General features: G+C 39.2%; 1 long non-coding RNA gene across 1 annotated transcript in view; it reads left to right on the plus strand.

The window, feature by feature from the left end:
* Positions 1–25765, plus strand: part of LOC126951340 (uncharacterized) — a 98159-nt gene extending 72394 nt beyond the window's left edge. Inside the window, exon 4 of the long non-coding RNA XR_007724435.1 lies at positions 25633–25765. This is a non-coding gene — a long non-coding RNA (uncharacterized LOC126951340). The remainder of the gene's footprint in view (positions 1–25632) is intronic.
* Positions 25766–26071: the final 306 nt, after the last annotated feature.

Raw genomic sequence — 26071 nt, forward strand, 5'->3', positions numbered from 1 at the left:
AAACCAACAAGGCACATGAATACCTATGTATCAAAACTGTACATTACACACATGTACCCTAGAACTTAAAGTATAATTAAAAAAGGAAAAAAAAAAAGAAATACAATGTCTCTAAATTTATTCATCTTCTTACACATTTCTTAGCAAACTTTGCTTTATATAAGTTTTACAGATTTGTTTATTTGTTTTTGAAACAGTCTTGCTCTGTCACCCAGGCTGTAGTGCAGTGGCATAATCTTGGCTCTCTGCATTCTCTGCCTCCCAGGTTCAAGTGATTCTGGTGCCTCAGCCTCCGGAGTAGCTGAGATTACAGGCGCCTGCCATCAGGTCCGGCCAATTTTTTTTTTTTCTTTGGTTAGAGATGAGGTTTCACCATGTTGACCAGGCTGGTCTAGAACTCCTAGCCTCAAGTGATCCGCCCACCTCGGCCTCCCAAAGTGCTGGGATTGGCTGGGCGCAGTGGCTCACGCCTGTAATCCCAGCACTTTGGGAGGCTGAGGCGGGCGGATCACAAGGTCAGGAGATCGAGACCATCCTGGCTAACACAGTGAAACCCCGTCTCTACTAAAACGTACAAAAAACAAAACAAAACAAAACAAAAAAATCAGCCAGGCGTGATGGCGGGCGCTTGCTGTCCCAGTTACTCGGGAGGCTGAGGCAGGAGAATGGCGTGAACTCGGGAGGCGGAGCTTCTTGCAGTGAACCGAGATCGCGCCACTGCACTCCAGCCTGAGCGACAGAGCGAGACTCTGTCTCAAAAAAAAAAAAAAAAAAAGAAAAAGTACTGGGATTAGAGACATGAGCCACCATGCCTGGCTGGTTTACAGATTTTTAAAAAAGTTTTCCTGGTTTTCTTATATTGGTTGTTATTGGTTTCTCCATTATAAATAGAACTCTATCATCATGTCATCTATGTGATCCATAATGTTATGTAATAAAACATACTTTAACAGTAACTTCAGTGAATTCACTTACAAAACACACTTATTTAAAATATTGTTTACATTTTTTTATCAGACTTTCTCTTTTTCTCTATTATAACTTTTACCTGACATAATGAAATTACAAACCTCATACATCAAAGAGATTTCATTCCGGCTTTCTACATTCTGATAGCAATTTCAGTAATAATAGCAACAATTTATTGAGTACCTCTAATGTACCAGGCGACAGCACATAAATGCTCTGGTAATATTATCTATAATCCTAGCAGCCATCCTGCAAGGTTGCGTTATAAACGACACTTTTCAAAGAATGTGTGCACCTTACCCATTATCAACAGCTAGCAAGTTATTGAACCAGGAGTCAAACCTAGGGGAAAAAAATCTAAAGACACTTTTCACAGGCAACATAACCAAACTGACCTTTCCCAGGTTCTCTTTCACTTTTGTCACATATATGACACACCCACACAGACACACACACACACACAGATCTCACATGTAATTTCTGACTGCATATTCTTTGTATACCATTCAAACAAAAAGAAGCTTATGGACTCAAAAGATAAATTCCACCTTCACCTTACTCCCTTCCAAATACTTTTCCTTCTCCAGGGGCAGCAACTATGAATAATTTTTATAGAACCCATAAAGAAAGTCAACTTCATTCTCTTTAAGTTCTTTATTGTATCTCACAATGTATCTGTGCTATCGTTTATTTAATTAGTACCCTAATGGATATTTGGATTGTATGTAGTCTTTAACAATAGTGAAACTTTGTAACTTTTCTTAACTAAAAAACCTACTTTCAGTATTTTAATTATAAAAATAATATATTGCTCACTGAGTTGGCGAAAATAAATACTGAACCAAATAAAAGAGGCTGTAAGTTTGCTTTCGCCAAATTTGTTTCTGTCTCTTTAAACACACCTTGTATTTAGTAGGAAATTCTCAGAATTTCTAGGCATGAGGAATTGCAGAGCATTCCCAATGATGTATCCTATTGGTTAAATCATTAGGAATGGAGAATATAGAGGTACAACATATGTGATCACACTGACATTTTGCTTGGTAGTCTTTTTTATAGCCCAAATTATTTAAATCCCAAAACAAAATTGATTTATTGTAGAAAAATAGAAAAGGCAAATAAGTAAAATACTTTAAATCACTAAATAACTACTGTTAAAATTTTGGCTAGAGACCTTTTAAGAAATCTTATACATTAGGTATAGATACACGAATCATTTACATATCCTATGTAAGATCATGTAATTTGTATTAACTATTTTTTAACTTTCTTTACTCAATAATATGTCTTGAGATCTTTGTGCAAATCATGATTAATTTAAGTGGAAAATGAAACCTTGTGTTCTCTTTTTCAAGAAAACTGGGATGCCACTTCTATAGGTGATAAAAGTACAAGCAGAGTGGAATGTTTAACCTAATGGTTCTCATTCTTTTATTTTTTCCCATCTCTGTGTAAACACTTCAGCCTAGCCTTAAGCCTCCATATCCTTACTTGTATTAAAATTGGACTCTACAATAATTGTACTTCACTTTAATGGACATCCAACTTTTATTTGCCACAAACTTCATCAAATCATGTTTCTTCTTATGTATGGTCTCTAGCATATATTTGCAAACTCTTTAGCAATTTGTTGATTTGTGAAACATTTCAGTATCTTGCGACTGCTTTCTAAAAGTCTGTAAATAAAAAAAGATTAATTTTTATTCTCCTGACTTGAATAACGCAATCTGAATTGTAGACATTACTTGTGCTAACATATCGTTGGACTTAAAATTTAGTTACGTTAAAAATCCAAAAAGTTGTTCCAAACTTAATCACTCCTCTAATTGTCTAATTTTAGTGCAAATTAAAGAGAGCCATAAATCATTTTTCTCAACTCACAATTTCCACCTGTGGTTACACACAGCTTGCCTTGTACAGTTGTGCATGCAGTACACTGAACAAGTCTAGGGGTTACCATTTACACTGCAGAGATAGATTGACAGATACATACATATATATGCATACATACATACATCTTTCCAGTACATAGCAAAGAAATGCCTCGTTGTAATAAAAGCAGGTTCCTATGACAATTTTCAAACAGATGATAAGGGGCACATTTTTCTAATTTGCATGCTAACAGACTGAGGAGATCAGTTGTAGTGAGCAGATCTCATACTATCCGGGAAAGGATAGTTTAGCTTTATGATCAGAAGTCTGATAAAGAAGTATATTTGCTATGTATCACACTCTTTTATTTTGATTGTACTCTGCCTCATTTTGTTGCAGTTGTTTGCAGTCTCCACCACATATGGGACTGCGGCAACCTCAATGCTAAACATATAATAATCTCCTTCAAGGGGCTTGAGTGCCAGCCTGGAGGTGGTCCTGAAGGCCAGAACTGGACTAGGCAAGGTCTTGGTACTTCAGGAAATTGGGGTGCCAAAACCAAGCAGAGTTGAAGCAAATTATTTTGTAAGAAAGGTCTTTAACTATTATAACTCATACAAATACACATACAGGCACACACACATATGTATATACATGCATGTATGTATATATATAAACAAAATATTCTCATCTTACATGAATTTATTTCACTGCAAAATTAACTAATCTTGACCATATTTTTGTCCCTAAAGACATTCTATCTTGGGAATTTAATGGTTTAGAATGAAGGTTTAGCTATATGCAATGCAAAACCAGAATCACAACAACTTGTTTAAGATTAATTTTTATTCTCCTGACTTGAATAACGCAATCTGAATCGTAGACATTACTTGTGCTAACATATCGTTGGACTTAAAATTTAGTTACGTTAAAAAAAAAAAAATCTAGCCCCACAGCCACAGCTAGCTGTAAGAATGTCTGGAAAATGTAGTCTTTGATCTGGGCCACCATGAACCCAGCTGAATATTTTATTGCTAAGGACAAAGGGAAGAATGAGTGAACTCTGTCCCAGGCTATGCTCAATAACCTCATGATTCCGTCCAGAAAAGAACCCTAACAACCACTTTTCTAGTGGAAGCTTCTTGCTTTTTTCCTTAAAATAGTTGATCTAATCCTTTTTTAACGCTTCTTAAAATTGAATTGAAAACGCAAGTAACTCAAAATGAGAAATCAAGTTTTGTGAAGTTTCTTTACCTGAATCTATTAGCTATCATGACTTGGGCCAACGTATTCATTAGAATGGTCTAAGAGTCATTCATTCGAACAAATATTTATTGAGCAATAAGTTGCTTACATGGATTCTGAAAAACATATCAGAAAAAAGTAACAAAGAAGACTCTCAGTATTCATTTGTCTATACATATAATTTCACCCAAATCATCTGAATCGATAAATATTAAGGAAGAAATAGAAGCCAATTTACCAATGTTATTTCTATCATGAAAACAATTATGTATTTTTGACTTGTGTAATTTAAATTTTCTTGTAAGATTCAGAATGTAAGGCCTTTACATTTACAAGCAAAAATAAAACAAAAAAGATAGATGAATATATGAACAATCTTATAGCCAGGAAATTTTTCACATAAGTTATTTGGATAACATATCTGATAAAGTGAAACATGTTTTTCGTGAAAAATAAACCTGTCTTTAAATATAGAGAACAACAAGAATAATACAAAGTTAAAATAGAAGACAAAAAGAATTTGAAAATGATCTTCAGAAATTCGTAACACACTGTCTATCACAGGGAGTTTATACATTCATCCCCACTTATTTGAGGAAAGGCCTTTCTTGATATTAGTTGGACTCATCAGTGTGCATTGAAGGTGAATATTGATGACAGATCACAAGAAAAGGTTCTCAGGAACTGAGTGACAAAGTATAGCTGTCTACCAAATTCACTTTATAAGATAACATAGATGGCTTAAGCTTTTGTGAATTTTGCTGATAGGCATTTTAAAATTCTGGATCATGATAATACAACATGCTATATCAGAGGACTTTTGTCCTGAGGCTCTTTATGCCTAACAGGACAATGACAAATTAATATACACTATATATTTCTTCCATTTAGTCTCATGAAGCCTGTACGTATTTCTTTAGGCAGAATAAATACGTGCATTTTCTGACACTAGCATTTACTTTTTGGGAAAGAAATATTCAGACAGTAAATATATGCCTTTCTTGGTTAAAAATGAAATCTTCCAAGGCATACCCCAACCAGACTGTGCTGAATGTGATAATTTGAACACTGAGTGTATCCGCCCCCATTCCTTACTGCCCATTTGCATGTAACATTTACTGACCCATGAGCACAGCATTCCAGTAAACCCACAATGTACGAGAGTTCAGTGAGGCTCAAAGCAAGTACAAAGTAAACGTGTAATGTCTGTTATGGAGTAAATAGGATGGCAGTGGGGGACGCTGACACTTTCCTTTTTAAACCAGAAGTTATTTCCAACAGAGAAAACAATACCATGTCTGTCTAAGAAACACAAACAAGCATGTCATATCTTTTCTTCCTGTGTTACCAACCACTTACACTGAAAATGATGACACAGAAGGAAATGGAAAGACTGGGCAAGTCTAGCTACTTTTCTTTTTAGTTTTTCCTTTCTCACCAGTATGCCAAAGGCAGAGTGTTGGCAGAATGAGCATATATCAAGATGTGAAATGAAAGCAGTTGGGTTAGTTTTGCACAGTGTTTACACTCTCTTTGTAAGAACAAAATGCATATGCACATACAAGCTGTAATCTATGAATTGTGGTAATTTCTGTAATTCTGCGTGTAATTAAATGCTTTTATATTTCTATTTAAAACTGACATATCATCTTTAAAAGTGATATAAAGATAAATGATAAAATTCATACTCAAATTTTTTAATTTAAAAATTCATTAATTTTAAATTTTTCTTTACTTAGCACAACATGAAATGGCAAGGAAAAAAAAACTCATGAAAAGTTGAGAAAGGTTGCAGAATAAAGGAAAGAGCTTTATATTTTAGTACGTTCGATGGAAGTATTTTACTTGAACAAGTGGACTCATATTTTCATTTTGCACTGGGCCCCACAGTGTATGTAGTTCTTGTGTGAGCTCCACTGTCTCTGTCACTCCGCAGCCTCTACAATATGACTTAGGCATTGTCCTTTTTATGTCATTGCTAAGTCTGACTCTCTGTCCCTCCTACCCCCAGGATTTATGAGTCACCTGGTTCCTTTGACAAATTCCTTTCCTGCTTAATCTAGCTGGGGCGGGTTCTATTTTTTGTAGTTAAGCACACCGATGATAATAAAAATAATAACTAAAATTTATAGATTATTACTGTATGCTAGTACATAGTACCATAATGGTGAAGTATACACTATTATCTATAATTTATAGACAAGAAAACCTAGGGTTAAAATCAAATAAGTTGTCTGAGTTGACTAGCTAATGCATCCAGGGCCAGGATTCAAACCCTAGAAATCTAACTCCAATTCCGTGTGGAGTCGTGTTTATGTTATTATTTGTCCTCCTAAACATTGTTGATCCCTATGGCAAGAATTTTACTATGTTCTAAATAGGCACAGTGCCACCTAAACAAATAGCCACTGTTACAATCCAAGACAGTAAATGTTTAAGTATTGTTGCTGAAAACATAATTCTTAGGGAAGACATAATAAACTGTCTTTTCTGAGAACCACTTTGGTGGCGACAGAGAATGTTCAATGGCTTTTACATTTTGGGGAGTTGTTATCCCTGGGTTTGATTTCCCCGGATTTTAGCTTTCTGAGTTTTACAAGATTTTGCCAGCACATGATAACGTTGATTAGAAAAGGCAGATAAAGTGAGAAAGTTAGGTAGCTTGAAATAGGAATACTCACCTTTTTTTCCTGTTTATCAGAGGTGCTAAAATATCTTTCCCAACAAGTCTTTTGCATGCTGTGTGTGCTATGGTTGCCCTATGGAAGTTCACACAGATATCCTCGCAGGATACACATTTTGCAATTACAACTGATTCTTGAGAGTTCTTCACAAATAAATGAGGAACCATAAAGGTTGAGATTGATGGAATGTGGGAGCTTGAACAATACTTACCTGTACTAAGTGTATCATTTTGCCATGAGTCCCTCACTCTGTGAAAATTAAATCATTCTGACTTAGGGACGCATGTCATTTCAGTTTTTAATGTTTTCAAATTTTTATGATAAAAGGTAACAGAGACACGGTACATTGTTAAAAGCATGCAATTTACTATTTTTTTTTTAAATAAAACATGTTATGTGGGCTAAACTGTGCAAGTTAAAACATTACAAACCATAAAGGTGAGGATCATAGGACAAATATTTCTCTACCAGCTATGAGTGGGATGCTGCCTTTGTGATTTATTCTAAAATAACAAAACAGTCTGAAACAATGAAGTGTTTCTCTGTGCTTCATGAATATATATTAATTCAGTTCATGACAGAACAAGTCATTGGCTGCCTCTGCAAAACAGCCAAAAGGGAATGATTGATTATTTTATGCAGAACCTCACAGGGTCTAAAGGTACTTGAAATCTGGGTTGACAAAATGCAAAATACTGCCAAAAAATGAATGCAACTCTTGAATATTATCACGATATTTATATTGATGACCAGAAGTACTTGAGAATTAATAATCATAAGCTTCCCAAATCTACTACAGACATCCATATAAAAACTATGTTTTCATTACTTCCTTAAACAAAACTATTATTGCCTTTAAAGTATATACACACTAGAAAATAGATTTGATTAGCTTCAGTTGCTCACTTCATACTTGCCAGTGGTTTACTGTTTTCATGAGAAAATGTTTTTACCATAAGTTAATATGAGCAAGTAGCTTATTTTGTTTACAGTCAAATAAGGAAAATGGCCCTTCCCAAAAATTATTGACTTACTTAGAATCTGAAATAATATCTTTGTGTAATTAGGTAACCATTTATTACTAAACTCATTTTTCAAATTTCTGGCAACTTAAAATTATTTTAGGGGAATGAGATTGCTGACACTTACTTCTGTCCACAAATACATTGTCTTATTTTGGCCCCTAAATGTAGATCTCATGATACGAAATGAGATTTATTTAAAGGGCATTCACAGGAAGCAGGAATGGTGGACCGGGGAGGTTAAGAAGGCAAGAGGCCAGCACAGGCATGCACTATTGCAATGGCTGCTGTAGGCAGCAGCGGAGAGGCTGCCAGAACCTCTGAGAAACAGCACACCCACACTCTCTACTTGAGGAAGAGCTACTGTCCTCCCTCAGTGCATGCAGGGTTCCCTGGGCACAATTACTCCCTCACACCGCTGGGCTGACAAGGCCCCTATGGTTTCAGAAAAAGATCTGGCTAGCAGTGCCAGTAAAATACTAAACCGAATTCAATTCAGATTTTATTTTATTTTTTTGGAGACAGAGTCTCACTCTGTTGCCCAGGCTGGAGTGCAGTGGTGTGATCTCGGCTCACTGCAACCTCTGCCTCCCGGGTTCAAGCAATTCTCCTGCCTCATCCTCCCGAGTAGCTGGGATTACAGGCGTGCACCACCACCTGGCTAATTTTTGTATTTTTAATAGAGATGGGATTTTGCCATATTGGCCAGGCTGGTCTAGAATTCCTGACCTCCGGTGATACTCCCACCTCAGCCTCCCAAAGTGCTGGGATTACAGTCCTGAGCCATCGCACCGAGCCTAAATTAGGATTTTAGATAGCACTCCTGTCACCTGCTTGAGGCAGGGTGCTGTCAGCATGAGTTCGAGCTTGCCCAGACCTTGCTGCCCCTGTTACAGCTAAAATTAGAGGTGGCCTGAAGGGAGGTGAAGCAAGGAACCAAAAGCATCTGCTGCCCATGGGTATTTATTTTAAATAAAGAATAAATCTACCACCTTCACCAGTCACACAACCATACATATTCATCCTTATGCATCTTCATTTTTCTAGTCAATACTTCTATCGTTGGTAATAGATCTCCACTTAACCTCCTCATAATAATCTTTTTATTCGATTCTGTGTAGTGCCAGCCTTGCTTAAGCAAGATTATATCACAGGTTACTTACGTTTTGAATTCTCTCAAGTCCTCATAGGTTTGCTTGTGCTATTTTCTTGTCACACTGTGATCACAGATGCTTCATGCACTACCAGAGTATGTTAGTCCAGGCCCTCTGAGAAGCAGGTTCCAAGGGAGGACTAGCTGTGCAAGAGATTTATTAAGGCAATGTATTAGTCCATTTTCATACTGCTATGAAGAAATACCCAAGACTGGGTAATTTATAAAGAAAAAGAGGTTTAATAGACTCACAATTCCACATGGCTGGGGAAACCTCACAATCATGGCAGAAGGTGAAATAGGAGCAAAGGCACATTTTACATGGCAGCAGGCAAGAAAGTATGCACAGGGGAACTGCACTTTATAAAAACATCAGATCTCATGAGACTTACTCACTATCACAAGAACACCTTGGGATAAACCCACCCCCATGATTCAAATACCTTCCACTGGGTTCTTCCCATGACATGTGGGGATCATGGAAGCTACAACTCAAGATGAGCTTCATGTGGAGACACAGCAAAACTATAGCAGGCAAGATCTCCTCCTTTGAGGAGGAGTTGGGGAGGGACAGGGGAGTAGGGACTGGTCAAACCAGGATGCAGCCTGATCACAGGTAAATGAGAGAGGAAAGGAAAAGGGAGGGTAGAAGTGTCATTTTTGTTGTTGTTGTTGTTGTTATTGTATTTAAAATATTTAATTGACAAATAAAAATTATATATATTCAAAGTGTGCAACATGATGATTTCATATGTGTATATATTATATAATGATTGCTACTGTCAAATTAATTAACATTTCTATCACCACCTATAGTTACCATTTTTGTGTGTGTGTGTGTGTGTGTAGAGAACACTTAAAATCTATTCTCTTATCAAATTTCAAGTAGACAATACAGTATTATTAGATATAGTCACTGTGCTGTACACTAGATTTCCAGAACTTATTCATCTGAGAGATGAGCAGGGCCATGGGGGAATCCACCTTCACAGGAGTCCAGCAGCCTGCAGGAACTGTGCTGGGTAAGTGATCCTACCACTCCATCACTGGCCAGGAACCACGCATGGGAAGCATGGCTTCCATGCCGACAGGTATGGAGTTCGTAGCAACACAGCTGGGCTCCTTGCAGTCCCAGATCTGTAAGGCTCACTTTCATGGCTGGCCACTAGAAAAGAACTTTAACCAGGAGAGATAGAAAAACATACCTGCTAAACATGTACTCATTAATGGACTGAGAACCCTATTTAGAGATAATTTTGAAAATGCTTAAGGCACATATTCATGAAATTTAAGCAACTGTGATATCTGATTTGTAAAGATATTTTGGAGCAGGGAAATTTTATAACATTTTTTCAAATCACAGCTACTTAGACATCAGCTTATTTCAACAGCTCCTTAGTTTTCTTGCAGTGAACTGATGAGATATAGTAATAGTAGCTACTTCATAGGGCTACTATAAGAATCATATGAAGATAATGCAGGTAAAGCTCTTAACATAATGCTGCCAAATAGTAAAAGTTCAATTAATATTACCTGTTATTGAACAACCATTAAAAACTAATATTAATATTAAGCTATTGTTGAACTACCATTAAGTTTAATCAATATTAGCTATTGGTGAACTACCATTAAAAACTAATGTTACATGTATCCATATAAAAATCATCTATTTTCTGTATGAATCCTGGCTCCACATTCCCCAGGAAAGATATATCTCCTTTCCCATTGCTTAAAAAATAAAAAAAACTAAAGGAACAGGTCACCAAGTTTGATCTTTTTACTTGAAGTGACAGATCTCTGTAGTTATGAATATACAACTCTCAATCTACCGATTCTATTTTGGCATCTGCTGCTGCCAAATAATTCACCCCTGAAACTTAGTGGCTTAAAACAACAAGCACTGGTTATGTCTCAAGTTTCTGCTGGTCAAGAACTCTGAAAGGGCTCTTGTGTGAAGTTCTCACTTGGAGTCACTTATGTAGTTGCAGTGAGATGTCAACTGGTCTTGCAGTCATCTGAAGGCTTAATTGCGTCGAGAAGATTCATTTCCAGGGTGGCTCACTCATTAGGCTGGCAAGTTTATTGGAGGCCTCAGATTCTCTGCACAGAGCTGTTTGAGTCTCTTTTCAGCATGACTGCCGGCTTCCTCCAGAGCAAGTGATTTAAGAGACACAGGTGAAAGTTGCAATGACTTACATGACCTAGGGTCAGAAAAAACACATCATCACTTCCACTGTATTCTGCTAGTCACACAGGGTTAGCACACAAGGCTATGAACACTGGGAGGCAAAGATCATTGGGGCCACCTTGCATTTAATGTATATATTAATATCTCCTACAGAACATATATACATATAGTATCCAGAAGAAACTGTTATGATAATAAGAGTGCTGACTGCACTGGAGAATACAGACAAGAACCATCTTTCAACAGAGCTCAACTAAGCCTTGGTTTTTCAGCCTTGTATACACACGCAACTGCCGCCTTGTGATCTGCCTTACTCTTTTAGGAAAGGTATAAAGCACAGGCTAGAAATAGGCAGCTTTCAAGCAGAATTCAGCCCAAAGTCAGATTCAACTTGGCCTAATCAGTGCATTTAATGAGTAATGAATATGTAATTAAATGCCTTTAGAACAGTATTGGGTTCTTTGTCACCACTCTCTGCAGTCTTAAATTCTACAAGTTGTATGTTATCTGCCTAAACCCTAAAGGCCCTTGCAATCCCTGCCTTAAAGAAACTGAGGGCCGGGCGCAGTGGCTCACACTTGTAATCCCAGCACTTTGGGAGGCTGAGGTGGGTGGATCATTTGAGGTCAGGAGTTTGAGACCAGCCTGGCCAACATGGTGAAACCCCATCTCTACAAAAAATACAAAAATTAGCCAGGCATGGTGGCAGGTGCCTGTAATCCCAGCTACTCAGGAGGCTGAGACAGGAGAATCATTTGAACCTGGTAAGCAGAGATTGCAGTTAGCTGAGATTGTGCCACTGCACTCCAGCCTGAACAATAGAGTGAGACTCAGACTCAAAAAAAAAAAAAAAAAAAGAAAGAAAAAAAGAAAAAAAAGAAAAGAAAAGAAACTGAGATAAGAAATACAGAGAAAAGAGCATGAGGGTGGGGTAGCATTGGGAAGCTAAGAGGGACTGAGAAAGAGTTCTTGAAGCAGCTCCCTCAGCTGTCCTCCTTCCCCGTGAGAGTATTATGAGAACAAATAAAGGTCTTGGCAGTATCACTGAGGATTTAACATAGGCAATGACAGTATTCCTGAGAATGAAGTTTGTTAAATACTAAAGCAAGACAATGGAAACTCCTTCTCAGGAGGTCTTTAGAAATAGGAAAGATTGTAATCTTTCTGGAAGAATTTAGGTGTGGTTTCTCTTGGGGGTAAATGGGTTGGTTTATATAACTTTGCAAAGTTTCCTATATTAATTTTTGACCCCTTCTATGACTTTTTAAAAAGTTACCCCCCTTTCTTCCTTTCCCTCCACGCCCCAAAGGCCCCTTGGGTGCAGAGTACATCATGACTTTATCATGAAGCTCATTATTTCCCGCTTCTGGGAAATGGGAGACCACCCACGCTGGCAGTGATAGGCTGCCACCTAAAATCTGCATATTTGGCTTGCTGTAAATTGTCTGTCATTTCATTTTGCCATTTGTAGAATTATTTTTAAAGTCTCATCATTAGTATTATTTTTTAAAGTCTTTATTATTTTGTATCTTTTTTCAAAAAGTATTCCCCATGCAGAAGTATTCTAACTAACTTTCAGTATCCAATAATATATGTATATTTTTAAAGCTCAACACTTTCAAGGAAACAAAAAAAGTAGTCTGCAATTTATGCTTTATCCAAGCCTCATCATTTTCAATGTGTGTGTTCTCATGTGAAGAAATCCAATGCTTCCAACATATTCTTTCAATGTTATGTTTTCTTTTCTAAACAAACAATGTGATGATCAATTTCAATCTTATGCCCAGGCTTCTATACAAGTGTGTTTTCCATTAAAGTTCATCATAACTTTTCCCAATGTGTTTCTCAAACAAATCAAGATCCTTTTATCCCCACATAGCTAAATAGTCTTGATTTAATTTGAGAAAAATGTTACATATCAGAGGTCAACAGAAATTGTAGATGTCTGAGTGCCACTGTTAAAAATTTTATTACACTAATAAAAAGATACTATATATATCACTTTTTATATACAAAATCTAGAAATTCCTTAACTCCCTTTTTCCCTGTGTGGTGCTATAACTTTCCGTGTGTTCATACAAGGGAGTCTCACCTTTTAAAACCACATTCTTTCTTCCTTTAGTTTTTCCAATTATGTACTGTAAAATTTCAAACTTAAAGCAAAGTTGAAAGAATTTTACAATGAGAACCCCTATGTATACTGTCTTTTACTATAACCTTCACAATATCTCTTTACCACATCCAGGACCATTTTGGTTAGTCTGAAGCCATCACCCCTTACTCCCCATAGGCTAACACACAGGTTTACCTTGACAATCTTCGCTATGTTGCCTTATATGCCCACTAGACAAGAAAATTTAGACAGGCTTTATATGCCATGGTTCGAATTACAATGATAGCAGATTAAAAATAACAATGACTGCAATGGATTAAAACATCAAACATGTAGGGATTTATGAATTTATAATAAAACTTTAACAAAACTTCACTGATCGTCTTGGAGGTTGGTTAAGTCCCAATTTACCATTCTGAAAATGAATCCATAAAGGGAAAAAATAAAGCATTTGTTCTTTTTTTCCTATACAAACTGTATTTCTGGGTAGTTAAATCACAGGCAAGAGAAAGTTATTCTTAGAAAATGATAGCTAATAAATGCAGGCAGAATAAAAGAAGAGTCATAATTTTACAACCCCTAATAAAATAAAGGAACTAGACAAATCGCCAAAGGCTGCTAAAACCTTTAAGTGAAAGAAAGGTTAATAGGAAAAGTTACAATGAGATCATCAGGCTGAAATCTCTTGAATGCACTGACTTTTTTTTTTTCTTTTTTTTTTTTTTTTTTGACAGTCTTGCTCTGTCCCCCAGGCTGGAGTGCAGTGGCAAGATCTCAGCTTACTGCAACTGTCACCTCCCCAGTTCAAGAGATTCTTGTGCCTCAACCTCTCAAGTCGCTGAGCTTACAGGCATGGGCCACCACTCCCGACTAATTTCTGTTTGTATTATTAGCAGAGATGGGGTTTCACCACGTTGGCCAGGCTAGTCTTGAACTCCTTACCTCAGGTGATCCTCCTGTCTTGGTCTCCCAAAGTGCTGGGATTACAGGTGCGAGCCACCACACCCAAGCCCACAGATCAATCTTAATGTTAGGGACAGGAGGCAGGGAAATTCTGGGCAGAAGCGGTCCCCCACGAGGGCCCCACCTGCAAGCCGGAAAACCTGAAACCGTGGCCCAAAGTGAGAACTTACATCCCTGTTTTTCTGCTCGAACGTTGCCTTTTCCAAAACCACCCATGGCCCGCCCCACCCGCGACCCTGTGCTTATAAAAACCCCAGAACTTCGCGGTAGTGAGAGAAGCAGCAGCTGGATGTCAGAGACTACAGCTGGACGTTGGAGAGAAGCAGCTTGACTTTAAAGGGACTGCTTGATTGCATAACCTCGGAGAAGCATCTGGCCAGAGATAGCTGGATTTCAGGGGATGATTGCCTTCCCTCCCTGTCCACTTTTCAGCTCCCCTTCTCGCTGAGAACCACCTCTATTGGCAATAACATCCTCCGCATTTACCATCCTTCGTGTGACCTCATTTCTCCTGGACATTGGACAAGAACTTGGAAACCACGAGTGTGGATGCAAAAGGCTGTCACACTTGCCTTTTGCCCTGGCTGGTAGAAGGCAGCCACCTCACGCAAAAAGGCAGAGGGCCCACTGAGCTGTTAACACTTAAGCGGTCCATGGATGGCTGAACTAAAAGAGCGCTGTACCACTCCCTCTGGGGCTTCAGGGGTCACGAGCACGAGTGTGTTCTTGCCGGGGCTCAAAAGCATTCACCCCAGCTCCGGCAGCTGTTCACCTGCGTGCTCCTTCTGGGGAGGGGTGGAAAGCAGCGGGTCTGAGTGAGTGGAGTTTGCCCCGGCCAACGCCGAAGTGGCCGGCCAGTTCCAGCGCCTGTGCACTCTGGTTCCCACCTTATTTGCTCGCAGGTTCCCTCCCACGAGGACTTGAGAGCTGCGGGATTAGTAAATGAGGTACCCCCTTCACTAGTCCCTTCACGAAGGGGTCAGGGAAATATCCTGCTTCAATAGCAATAAAGGAGGACAGAAGACATTGTGGGTCTTCTGAATGATGCAGTAGGCAAGGCTATCTGTAAAATATTCCTCTCTAAAACAATTGTGCTAGAAACCAAATCAAGCCTCTGAATAGGTCTAACTCCCAGTATACCAAGAACACAGACAAAAAGGACATAATAAGTAGTAATGAGGAATCAAGCAACCAAATGCAGAAGATAGGACATTATATACAGGACCAATGAGCTGATTTATTCAAAAACTAAAGGATATTAAAATGGGATAGGGTGGTAAGTGGAAGTACATTAAAAGAGACTTAAGAAACACATTAACCAAATCCTAATTATGGACCTTGTTTGCATCTTGACTGAAACAAACCAATTGTAAAAAGACATTACTGAAGCAACTGAAAAAACTTGAGCATGAAACAAATATTAAATTATATGAGGTAATTAATAAAAGTATTTAGTGTTTAGTTAACTTTATCTTTTAGAGTTATAAGCAAAATGATATGACATTAAGATTTGTCTTAAAATACTCTAGGAAAAAAATATGGAGATAGCTAAAACGAAATTAGCCATATACTATTCTCTCTGCCCTTGCATATGTTAGATTTTTTGCATTAAAATAAGAAAGAATAGAAAAAATATTATCAGGAGTGGTGATAATAAAGAAGGCACGTGAGGAGAAAGAATAGAATAAGTAAAGTTTCCTTAAGCTTTAAAATATATGTTGTACTTACTTAAAAAAGTAAGTTGAGATATAGGAATATGTTGAAAAATTATGTTGGAGTCCTACTGTGTGTGTGCATGCGCGTGTGTGTGTGTGTGTCAAGGGGTTCCTTCAATCGCATATTAAGGATTCAGTAATTTATTTTGTAATAAATGTGAACCCAGGAAGGAATTTTTCACTGAACAGTAGTATAATTAGCCCTGTTTTGAGAAAAATAAGTTATCTTAAAAGTTTTGCAGTTAACCAATATTAAGTCACTGGAGCATAACTTAACAAAAAGAAAATAGAAAGATTTGCTTGTTTGTTTATTTTTATACTATACAATAATATTATAATAATGAAAAAGTTTTCAAACTATTATTCACCTCCAGAGATTCTGAGATGTTCTGTACTTTCTCCATCCCACTCAAACCCTAACATTAAGGTGAGAATTTTAATTTAAGGGGGGATAGATAAAATGGCAGACTGAAGACAGAGAAGCAAGAGGTCCCATAGCAGCAGAGGGTGAGAAGCAGAAAGAAATAAATGCAGAAGCTACCATCAACCTCCAATACCCAAAGCCTTGCCATTTTCCCCACTGACTAGATATAGAAAATGAAGCATCAAGGTAATCAGGCCCAGACAGATTCTCGACAGAGTCTGTCATCAGCTAGAGCATACAGAATAAGGAGCTGGTCTATTAGATCTAAAGCTAGAAAATCAAGAAGAAATAATGAAGCTCTCCATTGGGAATCGTAGATATCAAGTTCAGATAGCATTCAGCTACTATGTCGGCCTCCTTAGACAAGCAGGAGTTTTCCCCAAATATGGAGGGCTTCAGTGACTCATTTTTTGTGAATGTTAAACAAAGCTTCACTGGGTAGGTCACTGCAAGGAGTCCCAGAGAAATCTGGCCACAGCTTCAAGCTTCGCAGGCAGTCTTATGGAGACAGCAGGGAAATGAGGTCACACAGTTTAGGGAAAGCCTCCTAACAGAGACAAAGATTGGAAATTGAAGAATAGATACAAGTCGCAAGAAGAGGTGGTATTGATGAAGTGGAATCAAGGAGAGGGCCTAGCGTGAGAGCTGCCAGGTGGGCTGATCTGGTGGTGGGAGAGGCCAGGGAAGGCAAGGAACCTAGGAAATACAGAAGGCAAGGAAAAAATGAGGGGAAAAAAGAGAAGGTGGGAGCAAAAAAAAGGGAGGTTAGGGGGAGAAAAGCAAAGAAAGAAAGTGCAAAAGTGGGTGTTGAACCAGCCTATGGAGCATCTTTGCACATATTTAATGTATAACATATATACACCTAACACCCAATGTGCCTTGGGAAGAATAATATCAAGGTATAACATCAAGATGAACTCAAGTTGCCTTCTCCCTAAGATGTGCCTTTTTAATAAGATATTAAACTGTTTGGATTTTTTTCTCAGAAGTGAACAATATTCTTTGCTAAGTATATAGTAATGTATTATTATCTGTTATTCAAAAAAGTAAATATGGAAGCAATTTGTTAGACGTTTGTTTTTATTACTTGCTTAGGTATTGGTTTCTATATCAAAATATGTCATATGCCATTTCCCATCTCTCCGCTGCTTGGACCATCTAGCAGTGTGAAGATGGCTCTGCCCCAATAAAGGAGCTGGGTCCTTCTAGCCTATTTGCTTGATTGTGTGTGCTTCCATTTTTCCCTCTTGTCTCTGCTCTAGTTACCAACTCCAGACACTCCATTCCAGAGTCTTCACAATCTTTGTTTCTTTCTTATTGGACTTTACAATATGAGTGCATTTACCTGGATTTGACTTTAAATATCTGCTAGCCTAGAAGTACCTTTAATGCTGTGCCTTGAGCAGAAGAGAAAAAGAGAAGCTGACACAAATTATAGAGACCTGGTGGTCTTCAAGGGGGTCTAAGCCCAAGTATGATGCATGTCAACAATGAGATTTGTAGCAGGTTAGTCCTTGCTGGGAACACCTGGAAAATTTTGTCTCCTAGGTTTCAGTCTCCTTCCTGCCTGACTGCTGCTAGTTACTTTGGTTACCTGCCTTCATCTGACCCATAACTCGCATCTAAGAGTCATTCTAAATCTCAACTGCCTCTCCTAAGAGTCATCTATGAGACTTTAACAAATACTGTTGCCAAGGTCCTGGCCTTAGCAATATCATTGCAACTGGCTGTGGTGATGCCTGGGCTTTGGGATCTTTTGAAGCTCCTCACTATCTTTATTGTGCAGCAGAGATTACAAAATGCTGCCCTAAAACATCTCTCAGACCTCTGGCTGCCTAAGTTGAACTTCAATCCAACAGTCTCTACTCATGTAAATCAGGGAGAGGGAGTGGGCTATATGGTATCTAAAGTGCCATTTACTAATAAAATAATAAAGCTAAAAATAATAGAGCAAGTCTATTACTATGCATTGAAACTATGTAGCATTACCTTAGCCTATTCAAATAAATTAACAAGCCATCTGGACCGAATGACCTATTTTGATTGCAAGGAAAATGTTTATGTTGCACTTGGTTTAATGTGGAAAAGGAACATAGGAAGACTGAAATCAGAAATATGTGGTGTTCATAACAGAAAGTCAATGCCAGATCCAATTCTAGAGTATTATGGAGTACATGAAGAGAAGATGTCAAGCATTGGATGAGAAGGAACAAGAACTATAGCAGCGAAATGAGGATCAATGATCAGGAATGGAAAATAGAAAAGGCAAGAAGAGACAAGTACTAGATAGCTCCAATTAATTCTAGTGCACAGAATATTGCACAAAGCCACACCTGCCCACTTGTGCTGTGCAAGTATAATTTAGCACCTGGCTGTTCACAAGTCCTAAAGAAGGGAGTTTATTTTGTTTTCTTTCAAGCACATTGTATCCGTCAGCATAGGCTGATTCCAATACGCAAGTCATGCCATTTTTCCCACTAACAACAGAAAATGAAGCAGTTGGGCCTGGTGGTTCATGCCTGTAACCTAGCACTTTGAGAGGCCGAGGCCGGAGGATTACCTGAGGTCGGGAGATCGAGACCAGCCTGACCAACATGGTGAAATCCCATCTCTACTAAAAGTACAAAAATTAGCCAGGTGTGGTGGCAGGCACTTGTAATCTCAGCTACTCAGGGGGCTGAGGCAGGAGAAGCTTGAACCCAGGAGGCAGAGGTTGCAGTGAGCTGAGATCATGCCACTGCATTCCAGCCTGGGCAACAAGAGCGAGACACCATCTCAAAAAAGAAAAGAAAGAAAATGCAGCATATTGCAGTAACAAATAATGCCTTCCCCACAAAATTTCAGAGAAGCAAAACCACAGAATGTCATAGTCACAGACCACGCCCATTGGGAGCAGGTAAGGTAGAAGGGGCCCCTTCAGTAGTCACTCAGGGGCCCAGCCTGATGAAGCAGCCACCATCTCCAATGCAGTCCAGCTTCATGACACAGCAATAAAGATGACCTGGAGGGTCCTGCACTGGCATTTAAATGCTCCAGCTCAGAATTGCCCCAACTTACTTCTATTTACAACTCACTGGTGACAACTAGTCGCCTGGTCTCACTCAACCAGAAGGAGTCAAAGAAGTGCAACTTAACTACGTGCCAGAAAGTGGGAAGGACCAGAAATATGACAAGCAGCTCGAATGGTACCATGCTTCATTGAGAAAAAGTCAGGTTTTTGTTTTTCTTGCTTTTTATAGAAACATCTATGGATAAAGATATAGCATGTTGTATAACTTTTTTTTACCCACTAAAATGTAATCTTCATGAGGTCAATACTTTTTAAAAATTATATATATCTATGACTTAATCTAGGAGAGTTCAAACAAATACTTTAGGGTAAATAAACTTGTGAAAAGTAAGCACAGACAAAAAGAAAAGAGCAAGGCATAATGTTATCATTTATCAGAATGATTTCTATTAATATTAATATTAAAAGTATTAATAACTACTTACTATTCATGATATTAAAAATCACCATGTAACAATGGAACAGAATAGAGAGCCCAGAAACAAATCCACACACCTACAGTGAACTCATTTTCAACAAAGGTGCCAAGAACATACACTGAGAAAGAAACAGTCTCTTCAATGAATGGTGCTTGCAAAACTTGAGATCCATACGCAGGAGAATGAAATTAGACCCCTATCTGTTCCCGTATACAAAAATCAAATCCAAATGATTAAAGAATGAAATCTGAGACCTCAAACTATGAAACTACTACAGGAAAACATTGGGGAAACTCTCCAGGACACCGGCCTGGCAAAGATTTCTTGAGCAATACCCCAGAAGCATAGACAACCAAACCAAAAGTAGACAAATGGGATCACATCAAGTTAAAATGCTCCTGCACAGCAAAGGAAACAATCAACAAAGTGAAAATACAACCCACAGAATGGGGGGAAATATTTGCAAACTACCTATCAGACATGGGATTAATAACCAGAATATACAAGGAGCTCAGATAACTCTACAGGAAAAAAAATCTAATAATCCGATTTTAAAATGGGCAAAAGATTTGAATAGACATTTTCCAAAAGAAGACATACAAATGGCAAACAGGCATGTGAAAAGGTACTCAACATCATTGATTGTGAGAGAAATGCAAATTAAAACTACTATGAGATGTCATCACATCCCAGTTAAAATGACTTTTATCCAAAAGTCAGGCAATAACAAATGCTGGCAAGGATGTAGAGAAAAGGGAACACTTGTACACTTTTGGTGGGAATGTAAATTAGTACAATCACTATGGAGAAGAGTTTCCAGGTTCCTCAAAAAAACAAAAGTAGAGCTACCACGTGACCCAGCAATCCCACTGCTAGATATATATCCAAAAGAAAACAAATCAATTTATTGAAGAAATATATGTACTCCCATGTTTGTTGCAGCGCTGTTCAAATAGTCAAGATCTGGAAGCAACAGAAGTGTCCATAAACAGATGAATAGATAAAGGAAATGTGGTACTTATACATAATGGAGTACTATTCAGTCATAAAAAAGAATGAGATTCAGGCATTTGCAACAAAATAGATGGAACTGGAGGCCATTATGTTAAGTGAAAGAAACTAAACACAGAAAGACAAATATTACATTTTCTCACTTATTTGCAGGATCTAAAAATCAAAACAATTGAACCCATAGAGATAGAGAGTAGGAAGATGGTACTAGAGGTGGGGAAGGGTAGTTGGGGAGGAGAAGGGAGGGAGGGGCAGGAAAAGTTAATGGGTACCAAAAAATAGGACAAATGAATAAAACCTAGTATTTGATAGCACAACAGGGTGACTACAGTCAATAATAATTTAATTATACATTTAAAAATAACTAAAAGACCAGGTGCAGTGGCTCATGCCTATAATCCCAGCACTTTGGGAGGCTGTAGGTTACCTGAGGTCAGGAGTTCAAGACCAGCCTGGCCAAAATGGTGAAACCCTGTCTCTACTGAAAATATAAAAAATTAGCTGGGTGTGGTGGCAGGTGCCTGTAATCCCAGCTACTTGGGAGGCTGAGGCAGGAGAATCACTTGAACCAGGAGGCAGAGGTTGCAGTGAGCCGAAATTGCACCATTCCACTATAGCCCAGATAGAGCAAGACTCTGTCTAAAATAAATAAAATAAAATAATAGAATAAAAGAAATAAAAATAACTAAAAGAGTATAATTGGATTGTTTGTAACACAAAGGATAAATGCTTGAGGGGATGGATACCCCATCTTCCAGGATGTGATTATTACACATTGCATGCCTATACCAAAACATCTCATGTACCCTATAAATATGTACACCTATTATGTACACATAAAAATTCAGATTTTAAAAAAACGCCAAGCAAGAAATTTTTATAGCTAAATGATTTACCAACTACATTCAAATGATGCTGTCACCGCTTCCTCAAATCACTCCAGGAGTCTTATCCTAATTCAGATTAAGTACAAATTCTTTCATTTTAACCACAAGTAGCCAAGTCAGCCTTGAAATGTAAAAAGAAATCTAGGGGAGGTACAAAGATGATGGACTTGCCTTATTAGATAGATTCTCAATAAATAGAGCAACGTTTTGTGCTCCTGTACCTAGATGGGAAGTCTTAATCATTTATGTTGATAGGAATTTTCCTTAAATCTACACATTGAATGCAGTCCTGGTCAAAATTCCAGTGGGACTATTTTCCTTATGAAAGTTTTTTTTATTTTAATTTCATCAAAGTCCTAACTTCCATAGGTCACCAAATCTTACCCAAAAAGTCTTTGACATTTGCTAAATAGCCAGATTCAGTTAGATAAATGCTCAAGACCATTGAAACCTGGTGGTGATTTTGTGAAGAAATAAAACCAGATGGGGATAACCACCATGCCACCATGGGAGAGGATATGAAGCCCAGTGTTCTCTCCTACCCTGCGGCCACCCTCAGAGTGTAGTGATGGGAACTCTAAGCATGAGGTCTTTCCCCCTTCATCAGGTCCCATGACCCTCTCAACTACCTGCTGGACCTTGTGACCAATTAGAGAGATGTGCCCTTGGAGTTCAAGCTGAGTCTTCCCCCAATCTTGAGCCCAGAGTCTGAGCTGCACAAGGGCAGAATCTGGCCATTGTGTGGTTTGAATCCAGCAAGGAAGCCCAATGTTACTGACAGAATGACAAGTGACATCATATGGTGACTGGCATAAAGAAAAGAAGCAGCCATCACCACAGGAATAATTCTAGTTTTGTAGCCTTGCCTAGGGGGCTCTGCATTCTGGATGTTTGTCGTCCCTTGTGGTCATAAAGAAAACATAGCTTCTTAAATTAAGTTGCATGCACAAGACTCAAAGGCAGAAGGCTGGCACATTAGCCCTGGCCACTCATCCCGCCAAACCAAGAACTGAGCCTCATTCCTACTGTCTCATTTCTACACCCCAGAAACAGCCACTTTCCAAGCTCATGATGGAGTTTCCTTAAACTTCTCCTGAAGGGAATTAAACGGAAACCAGGTCAGGATGTTCCAAGTAGACCATTCATGCCTGAGGGCTGGTCAATCCCCAAAAGAAGCTCCAAAAGGGACCCTTGAGCCTCTTGGACCCCTTAGAGCTTTTCCTTCTAGTGAGGACCCTCGATGGACTTGAGCTCTGTCTGGGATTTACCTGGGGTGGACAGGTAGGTACAGGGGGACTGTTCAATTCCACAGGATGAATTATTAATTTCTTTCTCATCTATGATTAGTTTCTCCTGGTTTTCTCCTGTTACAGATAATCCTGTAATAAGGTTTTTTGTTTCTGTTTTTTTACCCAGGGTCAGCACACAGTATGGAGGATAAAAGCATGGAAGCCAGGCCAAATGAGGGGGGGTAAATGCCTGCCTCTCTTACTAGTTGTGTGACCCTTGACCAATTTCTTAACTCTCTGTCCTTCAGTTTCCTCATCTGTAAAATAAGTCTAGGGTGAAAATCTTGCAGATAATATGGCGATATAAAAGGCCTATTGCCACTCTAAGTGGCCTTCTGGTGGCAAGAACAATGCAATTATTATAGGGACTTCTCAGAAGGATCATGACATTAACTCTAAAAAAGGCAACTATTGTTTCAACTTCATCTCTGGCAGAACAGAGCCAGATTCTTATTTTTTATGTTTTCCAATTGATAGCTATCACTACAGTTATAAAAGTTAAAGTGACAATTTTAACTTCAGATACTTCTGATGGAAGTTGGAAAGGGGCAATAACTACACACATTTATTTGTGAAAACCACATTTATTAGCTGTCTTAGGTACCATGGCAACAGTCTGCATGCACCATCACAGCTTTCTATTCTGACAACCCCATTAGATTTGCTGTGAGTGGAAAAATCCCATAGGTTTGTTTTTGTTTTTTGTTTGTTTGTTTGTTTTACTTTGTACATAGCTATTTGCCATATCAACTTGCTTCTTTAAATAGGTGCCTATAAAAATCGCGTCTGAGCAAGGTTTTAACTCTTAATGAAACAGACTTGCTGGGTAAGTGGTCTGTCTCAGAGGCATGAAAAAGGGAACAGATGCTAGAGCCCAAGCTGAGTGAAGACAATGTCTGTGCAGTGGATCCACATTGGGGATTCAGGGCCTCAGCACGTTGTAGGGAGCAACCCTGTGAGTGGAAGTGAGTAGGAGCCCAGGCTCAGTGTCAAGAGTTCAAGGCAAGTGAGAACATTCACATGGAAGCAGGGCAGCCCAGCGGGTGGTATAGGAGCTCCAGCAGGGTGAGGAGGGAGGTCCAGGTACACAAGTGTGGACTGTCAGACTCCACCTGAATGAGGGGAGCATCAGCTTGGCAGAGGAACCTGGCATGGTGTATCAGAGCCTGAGCAGGGTGAGGAAGGGGTATAGACCAAGAAGGGAGTGTCCTAGCTGTCATACGCGTCCGTGTGAAGAGACCACCAAACAGGCTTTGTGTGAGCAACATGGCTGTGTATTTCACCTGGGTGCAGGCGGGCTGAGTCCTAAAAGAGAGTCAGCAAAGGGAGATAAGTGTGGAGCCGTTTTATTGGATTCGGGTAGGTAAAGCAAAATTACAGTCAAAGCGGGGTTGTTCTCTGGCGGGCAGGAGTGGGAGTCACAAGGTGCTCAGTGGGGGAGCGTTTCGAGCCAGGATGAGCCAGGCACAAGATAATGTCATCGCTTAAGGCAAGGACCGGCCATTTTCACTTCTTTTGTGGTGGAATGTCATCAGTTAAGGCAGGGCAGGGCATTTGCACTTCTTTTGTGATTCTTCAGTTACTTCAGGCCATCTGGGCATATACGTGCAAGTCACAGGGGATGCGATGGCTTGGCTTGGCCTCAGAGGCCTGACACTAGCAATGCAAGTTAAACAGGCACAGGGAGAGACGGGTGTGGGTATTCATGCAGGGGCAGAATTGTTGTAAAAAGTTTGAGCCCAAGAAAGGTAGGGAGAGTATCCATGAGAAGGGGATACTCTCAGCCCTCCAAAGAGCCGAGATCACAAGCGCGAGACACCATGCCTTAATTAATTAAAAAATAATAATAAAGTATAGTGCTGTCATCTGATTTCAAACATCCCTTTAGAGTGGGGTGAACACACCTCAACGGCACTGTGATGACCACTAAGCAGGGTCCATGCTGGGTGTGGGAAGAGAGATAGCTAACCTTTGTGGGCTCACATTACTCCACGCTCTAGGTAGTTGGGATGAGCTGGATATTTGTGTCCCCCCAAATTGCATATGTTGAAATCCTAACTCCTAACACAATGGCATTAGGAAGTGGAGTCTCTGGAAGATAATTAGGTCATGAGGGTGGAGCCTTTATGAATGGGATTAGTGCTCTTACAAGAAGTGTGAAAGGAAAATATCTTGGGCTCCCAAAATCACGAAGGAAAACTCCAGCTGGGAACTGCTTAGGGCAAACCTGCCTCCCATTCTATTCAAAGTCACTCTTCTGCTCACTGAGGTAGATGCTTATCCGATTTGCCTCCTTTGGAAAGGTTCATCAGAAACTCAAAAGAATGGAGGCATTTGTGTATCACCTCTCTGTGACCTGGAAGCTCCCTCTGGGCTTCGAGACTTCCTGCCTTTGCTGCAAGTTGTCCCACCTTTCCAGACCAAACCAATGTACTTCTTACATATATCGATTGATGTCTCATGTCTCACTAAATGTATGAAACCAAGCTGTGCCCTGACTACCATGGGCACATACCGTCAGGACTTCCCGAGGCTGTGTCACGGGCTCGTCCTCAACGTTGGCAGAATAAACTTTCTACATTAACTGAGACCTGTCTCAACTTTTCAGGGTTCTCAGAAGAGACATGAGAGCACTCTCTCTGTTCTCCACCATGTGAGGATCCAACAAGAAGATGGCCATCTGCAACCCACAAGAGGACTGTCACAAGAACCCAATCACGTTGGTACCCTGATCTCGGACTTCCAGCCTCCAAAACTGTGGGAAATAAAATTTTATTGTTCATAATCCACCAGGTGTATGGTATTTGGTTTTAACAGCCCAGACTCTCCTAAGAAGGGGACCATGGAATGTAGGCCCTCTACTTTCTCTCAAGAGTGACACGTCAGTATGTGAATCCTGGAACTGTTATGGCTATGTCGTGATGGGGAAAGGCAACCTGAAAAGAAAGCCAACTTAGAGGAGTGTGGGATTTAAAACTATTAATAGCAGAGATTTAGAGCTCTGGCCCTGATTGTATGGAACCTAAAACTGCTCTCCCTTTAAACTT

The sequence above is a fragment of the Macaca thibetana genome, chromosome 3 (assembly GCF_024542745.1).
Source record: "Macaca thibetana thibetana isolate TM-01 chromosome 3, ASM2454274v1, whole genome shotgun sequence".
Lineage (NCBI taxonomy): Eukaryota > Metazoa > Chordata > Mammalia > Primates > Cercopithecidae > Macaca > Macaca thibetana.